Raw genomic sequence first — 23,502 nt, 5'->3', positions numbered from 1 at the left:
GACACGTTCTTTCACTAATAGCTGCCTCACCATAAGTAGCATTGAGAGCATTCGATGAGCCTCAGCCGCAGATTTCTTCATATTGAAGCAAAAAATTAAAAGCTCCCGCAAATGACGAGAATTTGGCTCGTAAACTGACATTTTCAATCGAGAATAACTTTATGATGCAGACACAAATCGACTAATGTTTCTATGGGGTTATGTTGACAGATGCCCAAGTTTATTGTATGACGTCTATGATCTATTTATTTCGACCACCACTTACCGCTAAAGCCATCTATAGAAAAACGGCGGAAGCAAAGTTGTATACCTAATATTTAATTCTTTAAATCAAAATCTTTTATGTTGAAACGCAATTGATTAGTTTTACTGTATTGCTAGCATTTAAATAAACTTATTATGTTATTACTTATGCAAAGTTTATTATTTACGCGCGCACACTCACGCATGCACACAGAGTTTAACTTATTTTTTATTTTAATCTTATTTTTATTTTAAATCTAAAAAATAGATTTTTTTTTTTATATAATAAAATTTATTCTCATCGGCCTATTTCAAATTCTAAACGTGATATATTTTGGCCGATACTGTGTAGATTAATTTGATTTCTTCATGCACAAATATATTCTTTTCAAGTTTAATTTTACAAATACGCCGCTGATTTATAATCGTTGTTTTATCGAAATGTTTTAAAATTAATTGGGTGTAAACAGTTATTTATATCATTTATAAAATGTTTTATAAAAAAATCAGTATACAAATTATATAACAAATAATAACAAATTATGTGTTCTTTTCATTATTTAATGAAAAGTCATTTGTATAGTAAACTATAGTTATTGTTAAAATATATTATAATTTGATAAATATCTACACATATATACTTTCAACCAAGTTATTCTAAAAAAATGTAAAAATGATATACTTTTAGTCGATACTATATGCATACAAAAATGCGTAAACATTCCTAAATTATAAATGTGAAGACATTGCAACATGAAATATTACACATTCAGCATAACAAAAGTTTAATTAAAAATTAAACATTTTTTTTTATAATTATAAACTATTTATATATCAAATTGGATTTGTCTAATTTTTTACAAATAGAGCAATTCCATATACTTATACAGAGTGTGAAGATCATTCTTATGATTACTGAAATCATTTTGAAAATTCTAATATCAAAATCGAGGTTATAATAAATTAAAAATATTTATAATTTTATCTGGGTTTACGTAATCTTTATAAAAAAAAATAACAATATCAGAAAATTGTATCATTTTATTCAATTCAAATATATAATTTTTTCAAAAAAATTTCAAATATATAATATTTTCAAAAAATTCTGAAATCTCTAAATTGTGTCAATTATAAACATAATATACATTTTTTTAAACATTGTTGTATTTCTTTTAAAAATTAAAATGTATTTCATATATTTTTTGAAATTATATTCCAAATTTACCTTCATTTCTTAAAAATAAAATATAAGTACATATTTTTTTATTCTCATTTAAAGGTCTTGCTATTTCCACTTAAATGATATATATTTTTCTGTTCTAACTCAGTAAATTTAATTACAAAGAATTGAAAAAGGATAAAAGTATAAATTAAAAAAATTTATTTCAAATACAATTTTATCGTAAAAAAACTTAGTGCTGCTATACGATTAACAATATAAAATGCATGATATCATGACAAAATTATCTTTTTAATGAAAAAATAAAAAAAGGTGCCAAGTACACGCGCTTATATGGGTGCTTCTTGAAGAAAATATTTTCTATTCCAAATCTATTCCAAATCAACTTTTTAAACTATCAAAATAATAATAATTTAAAAGTATGTAAAATCTTTAAATTGCGCCAATTATAAACAGAAAATACATTTCGTTGAAGCACTAATTTTGTATAACTACTTTTAAACAATAAAACTCAAATGGTTCTATGTTTTTTCTTAAAAAATAATAAATCATTTTTAATTTCTTTTAGCTAATGCTCCTCCTCCTTGTCGCGTGTTATTTTTCAGATTTTACGATTCGCAGATTCGTAAGAATCATCCGTGATTTGATCGTTAAAAAATGTTTTGGCGCCGGTCCTACGCTCTCAAATGGGGACTACCCACATATTTATTATTATTCTTTTAGCCGCGCTATCCGAGGGGCATAGATCCGGTGTTTTTTTGGTCCCGCCGCTCGTGTACTAACTTTTAGTTTATTCCTGAGCGATATTTACGAGGAGATATTAGATTTTTCGCTCTAGTTTTTTAACGTAAGAAAAGAAAATTTTTAGTTTCTAAGTTTTAATGGCTCAATTTATTCATTGCAGCTGTCTCTATATTTCAACGAACTCCAGACCTCCACGAAAGAAAAGAGTCGTGAATCCGCTGAACATAACAGTATTTTCTGTTTATATAATTGGCACAATGTAAAGATTTCATATATTTTTTCTTTAAATAATTAGTATTATTACTTTTTTTTAAATTTAGTATTAGGATTTCATTTTGGTTTTATTAACTAAAAGAAATTAAAAATGATTATTTGAAAAAAAAGTAGGATCACTTGAGTTTTATTGCTTAAAAATATTTAATTATACAACATTAATATTTCAACGAAATATATTTTCTGTTTATGTAATTGGCGCAATTTAAAGATTTTACATATTTTTTTTTAAATTATTATTATTTTAATAGTTTGAAAAGTTGATTTGGAATAGATTTAAAATAAATATCGTTTTTTCTTCAAGGAGCACCTATACAAGCACGTACACCTGATATCTTTTTTTTACTTTTTTGTTAAAAAGGTAATTTTATTGTGATGCATTTTGTATTGTTAATCATGTAGCAGAACTAAGTTTTTTTATTGTAAAATTTTATTTGATATAAATTTTTTTAGTTTATATTTTTTCTTTTTTTCACAGTTTTTTGTAATAAAATTTTTTACTAAGTTGGAATAGAAAAATTTATATCATTTAAGTGAGAATAGCAAGCTTTAAATAAGAATAAAAAAATTTGTACTACTTAAATACACTGTATTACTTTTATTTTTAAGAAATAAAAGTTTGTAATAAATTTGGAATATAGTTTTTTGTATTTCGATTTTATTTTTTAAAAGAAGTACAATAATAATGTTTAAAAAATGTATATTTTCATGTTATGTTTGTAATTGATATTATTTAGAGATTTCATATATTTCATATATTTAAAAAAAAATTATATTCAACTTCAATAAAATAATCCAATTTTCTGGTATCATTATTTTTTAAATGAAAATATAACAGAAACTTGTATTAATTTCTTAACATTCAAATTTTTGCTTGTATGTGTAATAATTCTTTAATAACAAATAATCTAAACATTGCGTTTTTACTTTCCGAATCCAATTTTTTGGTTTTGATTGGTAGCTGCTATCAGTCAATCAGCAAAACTCATTTGCGCTTCTCTGATCTAGAATTCTACACTAGTCTGAATTTGTGCAATCAATCGATTCAGCTAAATTTAGCTAAAAAAAACAGATCTCTGATCGAATGCAATCTAATGGCAAAAATATAAAAAGGAGACGAAATTTTAGGGCGACGACGTATCTGAATCTTAAAATTAATAAAGTTAATGTTTTGATAAGGCAATAACAGTCAAATAATTGTCAAATTAAAAACTTACATTTATTAAAGAAAAAAAATAATTATTTTACACTTTACAAATATTCAAATTAAAATCTTTTGATTACAAAAATTCGCATAACCTGTTTCGGACTACTAAAAACTACTAGATTAAGCCATCTTTAGATGTATAAAAAATTAATAATACTTTAGAAAAAACTGTACAACGCAGTAAAACTGTAAAACGCAGTAAGAATTACAATCAGAAATGTCAGAAGATCTTGAAAGACCGAATGAAATTTTCCCAGAGCATCAAAAATTGTTTACAAATAGTTGAAAGGCCGCGTGGAGAGAGCATTTGGATATTCTAGTATAACGATTAAAGTCATTTGAAAATATAAATTAAGTAAGCAAAATCGTTATTCTGACAAAAACTCGTAGTAGTCACCCGTAAGATCAAAAGTTTGTTGTAATCGTTGTCATATTATCACTCTAACACACGTCAAAATTAATAGTACCAAATAAATGTGGTCAAGCGTTATAAAATTACAATGATGAATATGGTAATTGTCAAGAGATAAAATTCCAATTATTTAAAATAAAAGAAAGATAGTTTGACAATAGTCATGTACGACTGTTATGACGGTCAGAGTATAATTGATAAAATGTAATAAATAGTAAATAATAGTGCCACAAAGTCAAATTCTGTTTATAATAGGTATATATAATAGGTATATATACTTTATGTAAATCTTCTGTGTCTTTCTGAAGACTGGCTATCGACTGCTATCTTGTTTTTTAATACGAAGCATTTCTGAGATTAAACGTTTTTTGTAACAAAGTTCTTCGTCGAGAATTGAAATGTTATCTCAATCGTATTTAAATTGCATCTTGATCGATTATAACAGAGTGGAAAGATGTGGAAAGATGTATTTCATCGGATGTGACTTTTTATGTTCTTTGATTCTTGTATTTAATTGTCTCCATCTGTCCAACATAGGATTATTACAATCTTTGCACTTAATTTTGTATACTACATTACATTTTAGACAAATGGGGAGAGGTCTTTTTGGACTTTGATAAATTTTTTTAATTTATTCAAGCTATGGAAAGAGATTTTAATGTCTTTGTTAACAAATTGTTTAAATTTAATATTTATTGTTATAATTTAGAATCCAAAAGAAGCACAAATGATTGATGAAATTATAAGATTTTATTTATTATATACAACGATGCGAAATCTAGAGTGAGTTAACAAAACAAGGAAAATAAAAAGATGGTAACCCATGAATATAAGGATAATAGAAAAATGTAATACAAATAAGGACGGCGCTGTCTCTGTGAACAGTTAAAATGACCGTCCTCCAATCACGTTGCATCATAGAATGAAAGTGGGACTTAAGTGATGACTTACTTCATAACAGGAACATATGATACTATGACTGGATGTCAAATTTGCTTGGTTTTCATTGTTAGGAAGACATTGCATTGCTGATTTTCTTTGTAAGAGGTTTTTAATTTCTATATTGATAATATCAAATACAAATTTCAATGGATAATCATCTTCAAGTAAGGTGTTGATTATAAATTCTATGTTTTTTAGGTAATATTCTTGGTCAGACAATAGAAAAGCTTTATCGACTAGACTAATGATGCCTCTTTTTTTGAGAAATAGGATAGTTAGAATAAAAGTTTAAGTATCTCCGAGAAAAACTGTTTTTATGAAAGTCAAAATTTAGATGATTGTCTTTTTTCTTTATAGTGACATCTAAGAAATTTAATAAATTGTCTCCGCCTTCCATAGTGAGTTGGAGACGAGGGTGAAACGAATTTAAACAATTTAATAAAACATTAGTTTGGAAAGAAGAAGCTATGCACAGATCATCAATAATAAAAAGAGTTATTAAAAGACATCAAGGCCAATCTTTGTAGCACTAACGAAAAAGCCGGCAATAATGAAAAAAAATTTTTGTTTTATCAAACAGAAATAGGAATAACATCATCATAGAAAGCATTAAAAACATAGAACATAATGTTTAAAAATTCACAATAGATAAAAAGATATTACTAATCAGTCTATTCCGATTTTAAACAATATAATTGCTTCCTCCCTCCATACGTATATCCCAATAGACAAAGAATTATTTCAATTAGAAATAGACCAAAAAATTTTTATCTTCATCTCAATCTGATTTTCACACGGGGATAAAGGTAACACCAAGGTAACTTTAGATAAAGAAATTTATATTAATTCGCTTAAAATTATGCTATTCAAGACAAAGAAACTTATGAAGCAATAAATAAAAATCCAATCTAAAAACTCACGACATCTCTCAGAACATTATTTACAAGATGGAAGAGATCTGGCTACATTGATGATTTAAAATACAAACAATTGTATTGCAGTGATGAGTTACTTCCGAGAGCTTATGCACTTCCCAAGATTCATAAATTAAACTGTCCTTATAGAATTATAGTATCGATCGGTTCTTTATACTCGTTAGTCTCATTCTTATAATATTTTATATATAACCATGTCCAAAGCAAAAAGCTACAAAAAATAGTTTCCAATTAGTGGAAACACATTCTTAAAGGAGTAGAAAGGAGTTGAATAAAGATCATGATTTAGTTTCATTAGACGTAATCTCATTCTTCACAAATATTCCATTGGATATATTGGATTGTGTGAATGAGAATTGAAATTTTATATCGAGACAATGCAGTTTATCAAAAAAAAGCTTCTTAGAAGCTATTCACTTTGTTCTTGATTCTACGTACAATACTTTATTTTTGACAACAGTATTTATAAGCAAAACTTTGAAACACCATGGACTCTCCGTTGTCACCGATCATTGCTGACTTAGTGTTATAAAGACTGAAAGTACACTTGTGTAATGCAGCACTTACATGCAACTGGTGTAGTGCGATATTACACTCAGTGTAACCCAAGAGAAAACGCTATGAGTCGAAAAGTTCTGTACCATTTTGCAATGCTCGCAATAATTAACGAGATATTAACATTTAAAGATAGCCGAATACGTGTCCGCCCGACCTACTGCTTATCAAAGATCCACCGAGCGCACGGCGCGAGGAATGGAGATGGCCTAACAGATGCCATTCGAGCTTAGAAGCTCACGTGGTAAATGGGGAGCTTGTCCCATTTCCCGCGCGTCAAGCTATCGATGGCGGATATTCAGCACTTTAAAATTAATATCTCGATTGCGAAAATTGAGAAATGATCAAGAACTGAGAAAAACTCAGTTTAATTCGTTTTGAAGCATGTGCATACAAAAAAAGGTTACGTAAATATTACTTGTTTCAAGTAAAATAATAAGAGTATTTTAAAATTATATTGTCAAGAAAATATTCTTTATAATGATATAATCATTATTCATTAATCATAAAAGAAGAAGAATAAAAATTGCGTTCTTTCTTAGCACTAGAATGATTTCTATTTCTGCATTTTTCTATACTATCGTTCATGGAAGTTCACATCCGCATAAATTTCGAATGATCATGTAAAAAATTAAGACATAAAACAGCAATTGTATTTTTAAAATATATTTTGAATCGCTTGTATGCAATACTAACAATTGCAAAACCTTTTTTACCTAAATAACCTAAATTAGTTTTAATTTTGTATGTCAAAAAGTATTGTCTTTCCTTCATGTAACATTGATAATATAATTAATAAATTTTAAAAATTCGATCAGAGAACACGAATAGTAAATGGCCTGCAATTATATTTGCAGTTAAACGGATAGATAAAGTTAAAGGGCGAATAATTAGTCTAATTGATTCAATAATAACTATAAAAGGTATAAGTATGAAAGGAGTTCCTGAGGGAGTTAAATGGATTAATAAATTGTTTAAATAGTTTATAATTCTGTATAAAATTATTCTAATTCAAAGTGTTAGAGATATGGGCTCACGCTATAATGTATGTGTGGGGGATAAACTAGCAAAAGCTTTATAAAATATTTTTAATTCAATTTTGATACATAAAATTAAGAATACTTTATAAAACTTTTGCTAGTAGATGTACAAGTGATCTAAAATATATTTCAAAAATAATACAATTGCTGTTTTATGTCTTAATTTTTTATACGATCATTCGATGAAATTTATTTTTTTGATAGCTTGGCGCGCAGGAAGTGGGGCAAGCTCCCCGCCGCAAGTCTCTAAGTTCGAATGGCGCGGCGCGCCTGCTAGGCCATCTCCACTCCTCATGGCCCGCGCGCCATTCGTTCGATGAGCCATACCTTCGACAATACAGGTCGGGCGGACATGCGTATTCGGCTATCTTTAAACATTAATATCTCGTTAATTATTACGAGTATTGCAAAATGATAGAGCACTTTTCGATTCAATTTAGTCCGCTCTATCTGCTCGGGACGAGTGACCATATATCTGTGCCACCCTGTATGAAATTCTATTAGAATTTTATTAGAACAAATGCCAATCAAGTGTTTGGTTAATATAACCAAAAATAATGTTATTTTTATAAATATTTAATATGTATTATTAAATGGTAATAGTTTGTGTATACATATACTTATTAAATACTTATTATATTTAATAGTTATTGCCAGATTCTGAGAGAATTAAATATTACTAAAAAAATGTACAGTGATTGCTAATTATGGCAATATAACACATTTAAGTGCTAGCATCATTGCTATTGTTAATATTGTTTTCTTATATTGCCATCTATTGGCAAGCAATATTGCCAAGTACTGTTAATGTTAAGTATTGCTATGTACTATTGTATTATGGCAATATAACACATTTAAGTGCTAGCATCATTGCTATTGTTAATATTGTTTTCTTATATTGCCATTTATTGGCAAGCAATATTGCCAAGTATTGTTAATGTTAAGTATTGCTATGTACTATTGTATTATGTATAAACTATGTATTGCCAATATTTCTACTGCTAGCATTGCCTATTTTATTACTGTACTGTTGCAATATAGGGGAAATCGGGGCTGGTTGTCATATGAGATCGATTGTCGAAATGCTTATAACTCAAACAGGATATGGCAGAAAAATCTCTTTTTTTCATATAATATTAATTTGTTATGTAAAATGATTTGCACCAAAAGTATTTGTTATGTAAAACGATTTGCACCAAAGTATTATATATATTATTTATAATGACTTTGAAGAAAATGAAGTTGCTGAGTAAATTTTTCTTATTACCAATTTTGTTGATAAATCTTTGACATTATTAATCGCGATATCCCTGTATTCGTAAAAAATGACATGTCTTAGAAAATTTTTGCTACAATTATTTGCTACAATACTTATTTAATCATTATCCTGACAAAGTTTGTAAATACAATATATTTTATTAAAAATAGTTATGTGTGGTAAATTGATCAAAATGAGATGAGGTTAGATGATAATTAATTTTAATATCTTTAGAGAACATAGAATAGAATATAGAATTTGAGAGAATAATAGAATATATTTACAAACATATTATATTTTATATAGATATGTTTTTTTTTATATAGATATATGTTTCATATAAAAACTACAATACAGAAACAAATTACATATTTTATGATTAAAGTAATTATTTTATTTATATTATTAATACCATAATCACTATTATTTCTCAAAATATAGAATTGATACTAAAATAAAAATTGTATTTTTTATATGTGTTGTCCATCACAAATATGCTACTGTCAATCTTAGAATGTGCGACAATCAATCCAGAACACGGGATTAATTGTCACATTTTCGCGCTTCATTCAAAATTAAATAACTTATTTTTATGATATGAATTCATGAGTAATATTTTTTTCAATATTATAATATACTAAATTTAAGTAAATGTAACAGATTTATATTTATATTGTACGAACAATTTAAACACGTAGTTTAATATACAGAGTGTTCGGAAATTCAATCGACAACATTTGTGAACAGATAAAGTGGACTAAATTGAATCGAAAAGTCTTGTACCATTTTGCAATTTTCGTAATAGTTAACAAGATATTATTTACCAAATATTGCTGAATATTGGTCTTCAATCATTTTTTTTTATTCAAATATTGTCAACTTTATAGACAAACAGCGAAAGACGAAAATTGTTTATTTTCTTCTCATAGAGCTCTGAGAATTTTTTCAGAATTTTTTCAGAATTTTTCAATACCGTATTTTCTTGTGTTGGTAAAAATAAGAAAATGCAGTACTAAAAAGTTGATAAAAAATTCTGAAAAAGTTCTATGAGAAGAAAATAAATAATTTTTGTCTCTTGCTGTTTTTCTACTGATAGTATTTGAGAAAAAAATTATTGAAGACCAATATTCGGCAATTTTTAGTAATTAATATATTTTAACTATTGCGAAAATTACAAGATGGTGGAAGGACTTTTTAACTCAGTTCAGTTCACTCTATCTGCCCACGTTAATTGTCAATTGAATTTCTAGACATTCTATATATTATTATTATGGTAAAACTATGTATGAGATCAACAAAATAATATAAAGTAGTTGTACGTTATCATTTTATATTTAACGTATATTTAATTCATATAATCAACTTTTATATATATATATCTCAGTGCTTAATACTTAAAACTAATATACAATAGAGCGTATAGAATTTCAAAGAAATTTAAAAATACAATATCCAAGAAAAAGTAAATAAAAAAAAACAACGATCTTTCACCCAGGGAATTCACGGCATCACACGCAGATCCTTGTAGTTCATAAATCATTCAACTTGTCCACGGATGGAAATATCACTTCTCCTAAATGTGTTTAACTTGATGTTATAGAAAATATTGTTACGAGTAATTGTACAAGTAATTGAGTCATGAACGTGTGAAGAAATATAAACGATTAAAAGTTAATTATCAAAACAATCGAAACAGATTTATTAAATATAATTTAAAAAAATTACTATAAAAGAAAGCCCTGAGCGAAGATAAATTAAATTGCTATAGAAATGCGGACTCAGGTTGATTACGCGGAAACTGCCCTCACTCGATAAGCGGAACGCTGACGGCGCAGAGTAGAAAAACAGAAGAATTACTTAAAATGTTTTATCGCTTAAATAATTCGGAATTGGAAAGAAAAGGTAAATTAAGCGTTTTGCCATTTAAGTAATTCAGAATTGAAAAGAAAAGGTGAATTACTTGAAGCACTTTATCGCTTAAGCAATTCAGAGTAGAAAAAAAGAAGAATTATTTGAAGCGTTTTACCGCTTAAGTAATTCGAAATTGAAAAGAAAATGTGAATTATTTGAAATGTTTTACTGCTTAAGTAATTCGGAGTAGAAAAACAAGAGAATTACTTGAAGCGTTTTACAGCTTAAGTAATTCAGAGTTGGAAAGAAAAGATGAATTATTTGAAACATTTTATCGCTTAAATAATTCAGAATTGAAAAGAAAAGATGAATTACTTGAAGCGTTTTATCGCTTAAGTAATTCGGAGCAGAATAGGATAGGTTGGAATGTCATTGTTTTTGAGAATCTCAAAAAAAAAAACGAGAGATTATTGATGATCTGTTGGATGTGATGCGAATAACTGCGGGAATCCTCGGTAATGGTTTAGTAAAGTCACGGGATTGTGAAACTAGGTGGAACTGAAGTCTTTAAATAAATCTTGCCGATTCCCGAACCTCGCACTTTATGACAATTTAACCCATTGACTGATCGAAATTTAACGACAATTAGGTTCGCAGAAGGCTCGTATTTATACTCGCGAGGACACCCTTCTTTGATTTTTGCAGTCGGTCATTGACTTAGCGTCTCTTCTAGGAATTGGATACTTGGAGGAATCTGATTGGTGGAGATTTTAATTAGTCTTATCTAGGTCCGGATGCGCGCCAGCAATGTCAAATACTAGTTTAAGTATTTTAAAGAAAAATTAGATATATTAAAAAACAGATATAGTATAAGAAAAAATAGATTGTGATATAAATCATGTATCAAGTGATTATTTTCTTTTATCAGACATCGAGAATTTAATTTTGCACTCCTACGATTAATGTAAATTTTTAAGTAAATTTCTAGGATGATATGACATTAAAAACTTTTAATATATAGTTGATATGTTGATATGTAATTTCTGAAGTGTTGATATATAATTTAAGAACTACATCGTTTACATATTTATAATAAAATCCAGTAGTGAAAGAAAATCCGTTATTCGAATTAGATTCTAAATAGTAAATATATTACGAACAAAATTCCCAAGATAATGATTCAAAAAGAAAATCATATAAACAGGCAATTGGGAATTGGCGCTGTAGATGGTGTGCAGTTTTTGTGTGTTTCTTTAAATTAATTATATATTATTTGTACATATTTTGGTTAATCTTTTAGCCTTTCTCAGCAAAAGTATATATTACAACACATTGATTATCCATGAATTGCATAAAAGTTGTTGTATGTTGAAGTTACAGTCAATATCAAATTGTGCGGCAGTAACATATATATTCCTCCACTTCAGAATAGATTTTAAATCTTGTAGAACGATACTCGTGATTATATAGGTGACAGAGGAAAACTCTTAAACACATCTTCTGGAAATTTATGGAAACACCGAAAGGTTGCTTAAACATAAAAAAGAGTTAAAGAACAGAGTTAAAAATCAATTTTAACGCATCAATTACGTCTTGTGGATTCTACGATTCTTTTCTATCGAATATTGATTGTCATCACTTACATCAGTCTTACATCAGTCTTACATTAGTTATGAAGCATAATTAGTTATCAACAGTTGTTAGATCTCTCTTGTCTATCTCTAAAATTTTTAAACAAAGAAGGTGATAATTCTTCAATAAGCGATCATATAAGCAATAAATCAAGACTTATGCTACAGGCGGAATCATTGCATAACCACTCCTCCAATAATTATTGAGAATCTTGAATGTCAGTTGTCCCTCCCCTCCCCTCAAGAAGCAAATCCCATCAAAAATCTTAATCTGTCAAACTAATATATTCCATAAAGATCCAGTCTCAAAAATACCTTTATATAAACCCCAATCTCGCGTGCCGAGTGTTATTCAAAAAAACAGTCGTTCAGTGAGTTTAACCGATCAGCTATTAAAACAGTTATCACCGTGCATTCGATTTCTTGCCCAATATTCACCATTTTTTTTGGGCCATCGCTTCAAAGGCAATCTAATAATCATTCCTTCGAGGCGAACTGCGGAATTGAGGCGAGGAACATGCTACATTTATTTGAGCAAAGTATCGTATCCTACAGTATGAGATTCAGAATCCAACGATGACTTCGAAATGCGAAATAATTAACGCTCATGATTTTATTTTTTAATAGAATTTAATAAAATATTTGTTTATATATAATTAAATCTTGATTTGTTATAATTTCCACTTTAACACGTCGCAGTTGTTTCCGAATGGGCAGAATTATGTGACTCTTTCTTTTTGATAAATTGACTGTCGTGCGTCGCCTGCCTCTGATACATCTCGCGTTGTATATCTTATTTCTGCCGATCGTCTCATCTTGCTGAATCAGTGTTTACATGTCAACGTTCTGATTGTCAATTAAGAATGCAACATCAAATTTTATGGATCGATCGCGCAATTAAATTCTTGTGATATATTTTTTATACTTACTTTAAACAATTTGCAAAATTTATATTTATATTTTTTTTTAATTCTCAGTATCGAATTGCTTATATATTTACTAATTTCTAATTTTCGTGCTTGTGCAATGGCACTCATGACATCAGTTTCAAATAGTAAGTCATGTATTTTTACTCTTTTGTTTTTCTCTATCCGCTATTTAGATGCTCACTTGTTCCACGAATTTTATTTTTCTGTTTATTGGTCGAATTCTCACATGTTCTCCTTATTTTCTTCCTTATGCAGAGCCCGTTATAAAACAATTTTCTTTTTTTTATTCCTAAACATTCTCGTGGCCATGTCGTTCACACCTTTGGCTAAACGCCAAAGAAACCAGGATTAGAGAGATTCGTCAGCTCCTTGATGAAACTTATCGCGAATTTTTAGATATTAACTTAAATATAAACAATAAAAATAATAATAACCCTAATAATAGTTTAAATAATAATAGTAATAATAATAATAATAATAATAATTGAAGACCCAGTCGTAGGCCTTTTTTCTATTACCGTTCCTCTCCATTCTAATCATTATCTTACTTCATCTCCACATACAGAGAAAAGATTAGTCAACGCAGATAAAATATAGTTGTGGCTGCTAAAATAAATCCTTATAATAGGGAGCTAATGTTGCTGCCAAAGCTCAATTTATTATCTACTAAAATTTAAGCGCTGCAGCCAAAAGTATTCACTGTTAGAGTAAAATTATTCAGCTAAAGATATTAAACTTAATTTTTTTAAATAGAAACTAATAATATTTGCAGCAAGATTAAGAATATTAACTGACATTACATATACTTCGCTGCTAGTGCTAAGTGATTTTAACTATTCCGTCTCTCAAATTTGATATAGAAGTCCTTTCATATTAGCTACTGTGTTTAAAAATATATTGATACACGGAAAAAATGTTGTATTAACAGCATTTGCCAACAACAATCTATTCAAAAGTATTATTTATTAAAAAAGTCTTATTTATTAACAGTATTAGTGAAATAAATAACATTTTTTTTAAACAAGAGAATGACGGTGTATTTGTTAATATCAAATTAATAAAACTTTCAATTAGATGCTTTAATTTAATATCATTTTTTTTTCTGTAGTATTGAAAGTCTATAATTCACGTATATATTAAATTTCAATACATTTCGATATATTTCTAAGAACTGTCAATAATTACCAGATCTACATTGCAAGATTAAGCATGCAGAGATGAGCAAAATATCCAAAAAATTGTATTTAAATACAAAATATAAAATATTCAAAAAATTATATTTAAATATAAAATATAAAAATATATTTAAATACGTATTTTAAATATTGCCTACCCCTGGAAGCGTGCTTACTTAATGAGACAAAGATAAGAGGAATTTTAAACATATATAAGTAGTCCAATCCAATCTTCATTTATTCGTTTCATCTCGTTAATAAACATGTGTCAAATCTCGATAAAAAATAAAAAAATTATAACAAAACATATTATCAATTTATGTTATTTATATATCGTAATAAAAATATAAGAAGGCTTGTTATATTATGTTGTATATTAGCATGTATTGAAGGATTCACATGATAATACATGAAATGAATTTTTGATACAAATCCAATTAACCAAAGTTGCATGTAACGTACTTGTTAATAGTATGTAACGTGATAAGAAATTTATTTTCTAACTAAACTACATAAAAGTTAACTGGATCGTATAAAAATTTATATTCCAATTGTTCTTACATATGATTCGTTCATCTAAGTTAGATTCGTCTAATTTTGTACACACAAGAACAAGATTTATAAGTATTCGCAATTACTTAGCATAACGAATATTTGTACAAATTGAAATCGCTCAATAGCGTACAGTAAATAATATTTATAAATCTTTACGACTCGTAATATTCGTAGAGACAAGAATGCTCATTTTGCAGGGCTATTATCTTTGCGCTTCAAGAGTGAGTGGCGATGCTTACACGATGCTGTCGGGTCCTCCTCCGTTTGATCCTTAGAATCAATTCCTATAATTTTCCGCCTCCTTTAACTGTCACTCCTGATTTTTCTTATTCGGAACTCATGAAGACTCATGCTCCAGAATTTCTGTGTCGTTAATTTCGTCCGTATTCAAACGTGCCCAAATATAATGAGATAAGTCAGCTGTTCAGCAAAGCCAGCAATCAAAAGCGAGGTTCGAACCCGACTAAACTCTGTCACACTCATTATGCCCCTTTCACTATCATCATCTATCCACTATCATATCTCTCTTTATCCTAAATAGTGCGAGGATAATCTCGTTGTCTTTACAGGTATAATTTCGCATTACAATTAATAATATAATTATAATATAACGTACATGTTATCATAGAAAATTAGGTATACAACTTTGCTTCCGCCGTTTTCCTATAGATGGCTTTAGCGGTAAGTGGTGGTCGAAATAAATAGATCATAGACGTCATACAATAAACTTGGGCATCTGTCAACATAACCCCATAGAAACATTTGTCGATTTGTGTCTGCATCATAAAGTTATTCTCGATTGAAAATGTCAGTTTACGAGCCAAATTCTCGTCATTTGCGGGAGGTTTTAATTTTTTGCTTCAATATGAAGAAATCTGCGGCTGAGGCTCATCGAATGCTCTCAAATACTTATGGTGAGGCCGCTATTAGTGAAAGAACGTGTCGTGAGTGGTTTCAACGCTTCAAGAACGGTGATTTTGACGTCCAAGGTCATGCTCTGTATTTGGTGGGACCAGCTCGGCGTAGTGTATTATGAACTGTTAAAACCGACTGAAATAATCACAGGCGATCGAACGCAATTGATGCGTTTGAACTGAGCATTGAAAGATAAACGTAATACAACGAGAGACACGATAAAGTGATTTTGCAGCATGATAATGCTCGACCCCATGTTGCGAAAGTGGTCAAGATATACTTGGAAACGTTGAAATGGGAAGTCCTATCCCACCCGCCGTATTCTTCAGACGTTGCTCCCTCTGACTATTACTTATTTCGATCAATGGCACATGGTCTGGCTGACCAGCACTTTCGGACTTATGAAGAAGTAAAAAATTAGATCGATCGTGGATAGCCTCAAAAGATGACCAGTTTTTTCGACGCGGAATTCGTACGCTACCCGAAAGATGGGAGAAAGTAGTAGCTAGCGATGGACAATACTTTGAATCATAATTGTATAACCAGTTTTTTACAATAAAGCCTCGAATTTCGGAAAAAAACGGCGGAAGCAAAGTTGTACACCTAATAATATAAATAATTTTAATACTGTTAAATTAGATTAATTTGTTAAAATATGTATGTAATAATGTGTGCGCATGTCACACGAGACAGTTCCCGACGCATGCGATATAATGCAATATCAAAATTGAAGGTCACTTTTTCAAACGAATTAGCAGTATAGTATAGAAGTCTGGTTAGGACGGATGAAATGGATTTTGTGTTAGAAGAAGGAAAACGGGGAAGGAGTGAAGATAGAGTGCCATAATCGGAGGAGAGGAAATAGATTGAGGAAAGGGAGCTGGAGACCCATATGCTCGTGGCAATTAAATAATCAGCGTGTGTATTACAAACATATAAGAGAGATATAACACAAGTCAGAGGTCTAACGCAAAAAGAAAAAGAAGAGTTATACACAAAAAAAAGGATTCACAATTAGTAATATCAGCTAAATATCAGTTTCTGATTTAAATTTTGTTATTGCTAAGAGTTGACTATTGCAGATAAAATACATTTACTGCCGACATCCAACTTTATTAGTTCAAATTAAAACTCGTATTTAACACGAGTAACTAAGTGCTATTCCTCACTAGCTGCATAACCGAGCATTCCGTTCGCAATTGTTTCTGGGATAGTGCCGATTGTCTGCCTACGCATCGTTAATATCATTTTGGCGACATTGTTTGGCGTGCTCATTGCATCTACCACAGTCTAATTATAATAGAAATCAGTAAAAATAAGGAACAAATCAAACTGCATCAGCAAGAATCGAGCAATGTTTGTTTGACTCGAGAGTGAAACGCCCCTCTACTAATATTTAATTATTTATTTTTTCTTTTAAACTTCTGAAGAAAGTATAATTTTTCAAACGCTATTTTTCACACTGAGGGATACGTTTGGCGTATGTATGTACAGCTGATGCAGAACGTTGCAAGACACAATCATACTGCATTTTTTCGAGTTAATGACGCATAAAACTGTATAATTTCGGGGTCCATTTCACATTAGCTTGTTCTAAGAAGTTAGCAGTATTATAGTATATATAGAAATCTGTGGTCTTAACCAGAGAATTTTTTCTGATATTTTCCTTCTTCTCCCAGCACAATCTCTCTAATTTCCTCTCCCTCTCCTTCTCGTTCTTCATTACCTCTCAATTCTACTTCGTCGGGGTGACACCCAATTGTACACGGTTCGATTGGACACTGTTCAATTGGATACGTTCAACAGAGCACCGATCGATCAAGTGGACACCGAACGATTAGACACTGCTCGATTACATAAAGTGAAATCATGTGTGTCTTAGAGTAAACTGTATTGTACATAATGCCACGTAATTTAGTTCTTTCATTTTATGTAAATATAGCGCAATTCGACATTGATTGGTTGGACACCGATCAAGTGGACACTGATCATTTGTATACCGATCGATTGAACGCGCACTATTTATATTTTGATCTCTTCCTGATAAATTTTTGATTAAAGATGATAAAAATATATAATTAGGACTTCAGAGAAGGCCAAACATAATACAAAAACTATTAATTTTAGAGGAAAAGTAATGACATAAAAAAAATCATGTTAATTTAAACAAAATAGTTTTTTTTGTTACTTCAAACCTAAATAAATAGATTTGTTCAAATCTAATAAATAGAACAAGAATTATCAAAAGATATGATATCTCGCGCCAAGTGCGAGATCCCCCGTGTCCTTACGTGAATCGGCGAGTTGCGAGCATCCGAGATTATCGGATTTCTCAATAAATGGCTGAATTTATCAATTTTTGAATAGTCTCAATTGCGACTACTTGGGTTTAAATTATGTAATAAAAGCGTTTTATTTTTACGTATCCTATGAACGGAGATATCGCAATGCAAAATCCAAAATGTCAAAATCATTCACATTAACATACGTTATTATCATTGCCTTTGAAAATGTTATCCGTTTAACATTTTAAACGCAGATGGCACTTGCCTGTTGCGACACTATCTACCTACAGTTTCGCTAGCATTGTATCGATATGTCAATAGCAAGATCATTTGTCATTCATAGCATCGCTTCGTGAAAATATATTGTTATGCAGCACAAACTTTTGCATAACACATAATGCATACGAAAATTAATTAATCAAAGTTCCTCTTTTCCGTGAAATGAGAAGAAAAAAGGATTTTGATTGATTCGCTGATGCACTTATGCATTATACAAAGATCTATACTGCGGCTTTAATCAAATATGTAAATTCTGAAATAAGTCGGATAACCAGCGTGATTTAGAATATTGAGCAAACTGATGCATTGTATGAATTGTCTTATATTTGGCATATATTTAGCAAGATGACAGCAACATAACAGCAATAAATAATTAATCGTTTCATCTTGAGCACTATGATGAAAATATGACAGCGATAAGACATATGTAACGACATCCATCCGTTGTTGCAATATCCATATGTCATCAAGCTATGAAGTTTTTTTTAATCTATATTGTCGTAGTTCGTTGCTAAATGTATCACAAAAATCACTCACCCGCGAGCATTATCTTTTCAACAAAAAGCGGAGATGCATTAACTCGTAAATAAGAATCATTTGGGAAAAAATATAAAAAGCGCAGCATTTCGTGAAGTGTAGAAAGTTGGATTTTAATATGAGGGACAGTACCCATATTACAATGGAATTCTAATTTATCACGACAACAACGTGGCATTTTGAATTTATGTCAAATGAGTTTAAGATACTATTATGTTAACCGTTGGAATAAGAAATGTCGATAAATTAAAGATAAGGTATTTCTTCATTATGTGTGAAATATTTTTCTCATATAAATTCTAAATTTGATTATGACAAAATCGATAACATCTTGATGGCATCACTTCATTATATTGTACATATAGCATTATATTGTATATAGCGATCATTATTTGGTACACGCTATAATGTTGCCATAAATATGCTATTAGCTGCGGATAACATGTTGATGATAACAAGTTGCCTTTAAATTGCTGTCTTTCGAATTAGAATTCTATTGAGTTCAACGTGACAGACATAATGCTGTTTTATCTTGTCTCAAGTTTATCGAAATTAATTGTTGTAACGATTTTCAAGAACATATTAGCAAACTCGCTGCATTTGGATTTTTATCTAGAAATCTAAGTTTCATACAAAAAATGTGCAAATTTTTTTTTTAAAAGTTACAAAATTATATGGAAAGTCTGTGATAAAGTGAAAAATTCTTTTATTTATGTGAGTCTAATAAAAATGTATCACATTTTTCTCGAAAAGTTAGAGGAAAGATATTATCAAAATTCTAAGATAAATAGGGGGACGTACTTTGATGACCTTTGAGTAAGTAACCTAACCTCAAATGTCTTTGGTTATACTATCAATAAAAACATGTTTCTTTGGGAAAGGAGGGGATGTTTTTTACTCATTCTATCGTGCTGAATAATTTTGCATTAGAGTATGTTTTTGAAAATTCAATTATTGTCGGGATATAAACCAAAATAAGTCAGACTAAAAGTTCGGAACAAATTTTTTATTATTGCAATAAACGTTCAAAATATTCACTATGTTGATCTAGACATGCTTGTCATTCCCATCATTTAAATTAAGTTAGTAGAAAATTAAACATGTGATATCATTATTTGAATTATTTGAATTAAAAGATTCATGTGACATCATTATTTCTTAAATGTAATATAAATAAATGTACTTAGGTTACTATTATTTTGATAGTTCGAAATAACTAGTTAAAACTAATTAAACTAATTAAAACTAATTAAAAGTAACTAGTTAAAACGTTAAAAGTTAAAATTTTAAAAAAGTTAATAACTTTTGAAATTAAAAATAGTTAATAACTTTTAATTTAATTTACAATAGTTAATTTTAAATGCATTAATTTTTAACTTAATTTTTTTAAAGTTACTTTTAAACTTTAATTTATTATTTTGTTTAAATTAAAAATTTTTCTATCTCTCTTAATGCTAATATTTTTTTTCTATAAAATTTTAAACATTAGAGGATTAATTTAGAAAAAGTTCAATAATTATATGAAATTTTATAATAAGTCACACCATACGGTAGCTAGTTTTTATTGGCTCGTTGGATTTTGCCAATTTTCGCTTATATTTGAATTACACTAATTTTAGATGTCACAAACATTTTATCTCAGCAACGTGAATATGAAATAAGCCTTATAAATCGAATTTTCTCAAAATTCTTACGATTATTTTTTATAACAAAAATAAGAAGAAATCTGTCTTTAATTAATTTTAATCCAAATTGCGTCTATTAAAAAAACTTTTTATTTTTTACAAATACTCGATTTTTATATGTTTGAAGTAATATTTTTTATAAATAAATATATACCCCACATTTTAAAGCTCGATACACATATTATATACAGAATACCAAAATAATAATTAATAATAGTTAAGAAACGATCCTCTTGAAAAGAACTTCTAGCTGTTCTAGATGTTTCTTTAGCTTCTAGCTGAATGTTTTTGTAAAAAGTACTTTTCAAGAGGATCGTTTTTTAATTACAGTGGAACTTCCCTAACTTCAATATTTTGTAACTTCTTTATTCTCCTTCTACTTGTACATCGTGTATAAAAATTTTGTGTTAAAATAGATTATGTTGCATTGGCATTTGCGCAGACATTCTTATTCTATATTATGCCTGTCCAATTTGAGCTCCAGAATCAAAAAACAAAGTCATTGACATAAAAAAATCAATATAAGTAAAATTTCGGAGACTGTAAAGTGTTGATATACATCTGAATGACGCTTATCAATACGTTAGAATTTACAAAATCTTCATTCACATTAAATTTTTTTGCATCGATGGTTTTGCGTTTTGGCTCCAGCGCTCAAATTGGACAAGCCTGCTCTATATGTAATACATATTATTTTTTTTAATACTCCGTTCTTAATGTAAGTAGTAGGGAGAATCTCCTTATATTCTCACAGCTCTGCGTAATAGAAGTTATGGAAGTTCCACTGTATTAATTATTATTTTGGTGTTTTATATGTATATCGAGTTTTAAAATATCGAGTGTTCATTTATTTGTAAGAAATATTATTTTATATATATAAAAATTGGATATTTGTGAAAAATAATTTTTTTTAATTAAGACAGACACAATTTGGGCTAAAATTAATGACAGATTTCATCTTATTTTGTGTAAGATTAAGAAACAACCGTAAAAATTTTGAGAAAAATTGGCGAGTGACATTTCTGAAAGTTTACTTGTTAGATTAAGAATTGTTGTAAAATAGTGTTGCATATCTATTTTCTAAATTTTTATGTTTTTTATAACAAATATCTAGTCGATGCAGTAAACATGCAAGAGCAATCGTTTTAAAAGTTAACGTAAATAAAGGTTAAAGAAAGAGAGATAATATATACTCTTCTCTCTTGACGAAAACGCTTTATAGTATGCAAGGTTGACGAAAACGCTTTATGGTATGATTCTTATTATACTCATAAGTAACTTAAATGTGAATAAAATAATTAAATTCAATAATAATTTATATTGTAAGTGTTATTTAAAGTAATCTTTTTTTTTAAATTAGGACATTTTGATCTCAAAAATAATTTTTTCAAAATTAACTTTCATTACATAAGATAATATATATGGTATATATATATATGTGGCTAATGGCTTATAAAATTATATATATATATATTATTTTATAAGCCATTAGCTTTAATTTAATTTAGTTTTTAAAAAACATTAACTTTCTCAACTCTCCCTGGATATAAAGATGTTAACATTTCGGTTTCATTTTTATTTATCATATTTTTTATATTTAATTAGAAAATAAAAATATTAACATTTTTCATTATTTAAAAGAAATTATTAAAAATAATTATTATTAGAAGAATTAAAAATAGGACCACTCGAATGGTTTTATTGTTTAAAAATAATTATACTACATTAGTGTTTCGAAATGTATTTTCTGTAAATGTATTTTCAATAATATAAATGTATTTTATATTATTGACATATTTAAAGATTTCACATATACTCTTCAACAAAATTATCGCATAAGTAAATTTATATCAAAATTTCGCAAAAATTTAAATAAGTGTAACTCCGCGAAAAACAATCGCATTAAATATCGTTAAAAATTTTTTTTCATTCTTAAAGGTAAAGTTTATACTTTAATGGATTTTGAATCTATCCTTACCTTTATGTAACATCTTTTTAAAAATAAGAACGTGTTTTTTTTTTCAGAAATTTGCATAGTTTAATGCACTCAACGGTGAAGTAAATTTTTTTTGTAAATATTATGATAACCATAAAGTGGACTTTTCTCTTACAATTTAAAAAAAATTAAGCTTTGACTTTTTTTTCTAGGAGATACAGTATATTAAATTTACCTATTTTATTTAATTAGCGCCAGCATTAGTAATTAGCATTACCTGATGCACATCACGGAGGTTGCTAGTTGGATTTTACGAATCGTAGTGGATTTGCGTGCGTGCTTGGGAGGGAGGTATATCGTGGAATTTTTTTCGGTGGGGTTTTTGATTAATTCAGAATGAACCGTGCACCAATCGGAATATAACATAAATGTTTGTAAATATGATAATTTGTAACATGAATGAATTCCATTTGAATATTTTTACAACTTTTGATATCTCCTCGTACCTCATTTTCAAGAAGAAAAATGTTTTGTACATCATGTGACTTTTATCTTTTTTTTTAAGAATTTTTTTAAGAAGACTATTACAGTTACTACACGAATGTATTAATTATAGCGTATATTCTGTTTTTCGCGCGGGACAAAAGTTCTTACGAAAATTTTCTCTACATATCATATATTTTGTCAAAGCTCGAACAAACAATGAGAAATTTCCGAAAGAATTTTCCGCTTGAATTAGAGCTTATATCAATATGCATGTTTACAAGAGGTCATCCGAAGAAGACGAAGCGGAAATACACAATTTTAAAGAACAAATATACTTCCACACACACACACACACACACACACACACACACACACACACACACACACACACACACACACACACACACACACACACACACACACACACACACACACACACACACACACAC

General features: G+C 28.7%; 1 protein-coding gene across 1 annotated transcript in view; it reads left to right on the top strand.

The window, feature by feature from the left end:
- LOC105620819 (prominin-like protein) overlaps positions 1 to 23,502 on the top strand; it is a 271,180-nt gene that overhangs the window by 98,080 nt on the left and 149,598 nt on the right. The gene's annotated exons all lie outside the window — the stretch shown is intronic.

Source organism: Atta cephalotes (genome assembly GCF_000143395.1).
Source record: "Atta cephalotes unplaced genomic scaffold scaffold00029, whole genome shotgun sequence".
Lineage (NCBI taxonomy): Eukaryota > Metazoa > Arthropoda > Insecta > Hymenoptera > Formicidae > Atta > Atta cephalotes.
The sequence above is the reverse complement of the archived record's forward strand: the minus strand, read 5'-3'. Positions and strand labels throughout refer to the sequence as shown.